Source organism: Schistocerca nitens, chromosome 3 (assembly GCF_023898315.1).
Source record: "Schistocerca nitens isolate TAMUIC-IGC-003100 chromosome 3, iqSchNite1.1, whole genome shotgun sequence".
In the NCBI taxonomy this organism is placed as follows: Eukaryota; Metazoa; Arthropoda; class Insecta; order Orthoptera; family Acrididae; genus Schistocerca; species Schistocerca nitens.
The window spans coordinates 981,277,362-981,279,944 of NC_064616.1; positions in this window are offsets into that span (position 1 = coordinate 981,277,362).

A 2,583-nucleotide genomic window follows, 5' to 3' on the forward strand; every position below is an offset into this window, starting at 1 on the left:
CTGAAGAACTATCGCTCAAATCTTCAATTTGTTCTCGTCGTATTTCTTTGCAACTTGATAGTTTTCCCATTGTGATTCCCCTTGTTCCCCACAACGATTCTCGCTATTATGCCGCCTGAATTTCGAGGGAGCCAAAGCAGTATAACGACTACGTCACAGCCAGTAAACCGTATTGCATCTATGTGGTATTTCAGCGCCTCACTATGCTGTTTTGAGTTGCCATTGCATGAAGAGAAGACAGAAAATCAGAACCATAAGATACTGTTACGACGATGATTTATTTTCATTCCGTCAGTGCTGTATCACGGCTTTCAGTTATCTCGCTAGGGAACACAATCACTGGTAGAAAGAGGAATGCGACACAAAACCATCACCTGCAGAGTTTCTGGATTCTCTGGTGGGTAGGCAAGGCAAATCCGGTCATGTAGGACTTGGTATCATTTAGCCCAGTCTGCAACAGAGAGCTAACGGCCTTGCCACATTAGTAACACCGGTTCCCCTCAGACGAAAGCAGTTAAGCGCTGTCGGGCTGGGCTAGCATTTGAATGGGTGACCATCCGCTTGTGTCGAGCACTGTTGTCAAGTGAGGTACACTCAGCCCATGTGAGGCCAGCCGAGGAGCAACTTGACTGAGGACTTGACGGCTCTGGTCACGAAAGCTGACAACGGCTGGGAGAGTGATGTGCTGACTACATGGCCCTTCACATCCGAATCCAGTGACGCCTTTGTCTGAGGATGACACGATGGTCGGTCGGTGCCGCTGGACCTTACGAGGCCTGTTCGGACGGAGTTTGGTTTTTAGTCTACAACAGAGGTCCTCGACGGCGAAACGTTATAGTGTAGCCATCTGTGGCTGCCACGCTCAGCATTTTCTGGAGCAGAGCGAGCTTCTGTGGTAGTCATTCCAGGCCAGCAGTGGAGAGGCTGGCGCTGTAGTTAGGCACTGCTACGCTGCTATCAAGAGACCTACTCCAGCCATGGACAGATGACATAGGCCTAGACATCCCGGGTGTGAATTCTAGCATGGCGCTGCCAGACGCCCAACGGATCAGTGGCTGGGAGCGTTTCAGTTCGATCCTCGGGCCACTTTTGCGGATGCTGGACCCACAACACAGGTGGTCCCATAGGATGTGGTGTTTAGAGGACTACTCAAGTGGATGGTGGGTTAACGATGATGCCTCCTGAGTCTCATGGTGGAAGCATCCTCACGGTGGTCACCAATCTGATGCATTTTTCTAGATGGACAGCCAGTATTTATACTCCCGAGGGTCGGGAGTAATGGGAAGCAGACGCGTCAGCTGACTCTTTGACACACTACTGTATAAGTGTCCCAGATGTTGGTAATATCGTTGGTGATCAAGGGAATGGTCGAGCCAGTGTGCTGAGGCGGCCGTTGTGGTGAAATGCTATGCCGGGTGATTACTAGAAGCAATGTGATTGTGGCAATGAGTGCCCACACCAGACAGCGATGGCACAAAGTCTTGCTTCGTAAAGTAATTACTAGCCGGCCTTTAAGTTTGTCCCATGATCTGATCAATATAGCCACGTAAGTTCAAGAACATTTATGGAAAACATTAACTGATTTTATTACCAGTTATGCAAGTACAGGATAAAACAGCCTTTCTAGCTAAACATATCGATTCAAATTAAACGTATATGACCTTGATGATGAAATAATTATTTCTCACACAGCGCAACAGCCCACGACATGGTGCTAACTACATACAGTGCTTAATATAGAAATGCCGTCAGTCATGTAAGCGTTTGTGAATTTTCAACACTGGCAAAGGTGCGTACGACACTTTATGAACGTAACAAAAAAGTTCTCGACCAAGCACACCCCAGACACGTTCAACAGGTAGATGCTTCAGACAAATGTTCAGACCAGGGAGGTAGTGGTCATTCGTCGCCACATGTGGCCAGGCATTGTTCTGATGGAGCTGCCTGAAGGAGGGATAGCAGTTTGCTCCGCTTGGTAGTGGCTCTTGTTCAGGCTTTCTGCGATGCGCAGGAAACGAGGTCGCCTGTTACATGCTGATACCTTTGCATTAGCCGTTCCTTCCCAGTGTGGCCTTCCAGCTTGCAGTCCCCACTGAAGCCTCTCACATATTTTCAGGGATTGCTTTATGTCATGCTAAAGTGTGACTCTGAGTGGTGGCATGCCACTCTCTCACTTTAACAACATTGTCAGTCAGATTAACATTCATATTTTAGGTCACGATCTCATTGTTCGTCAGCACTGCGTTTGGTATGTGTGATTTATGACTTTTTTGTATGGGGAAATTGTGGGCAGAATGTTCTTATAGCTGCATGTGTAATTCCCCATTGTGGTTGGTTACTGTGCCCCCACCGAGAGAATCTCTGCTCTTGTATACCAACACCTTCAACTTATTACCCAGAACCTATCAAATGGTTCAAATGGCTCTGAGCACTATGGGACTCAACTTCTGAGGTCATTAGTCCCCTAGAACTTAGAACTAGTTAAACCTAACTAACCTAAGGACATCACAAACATCCATGCCCGAGGCAGGATTCGAACCTGCGACCGTAGCGGTCTTGCGGTTCCAGACTGCAGCGCCTTTA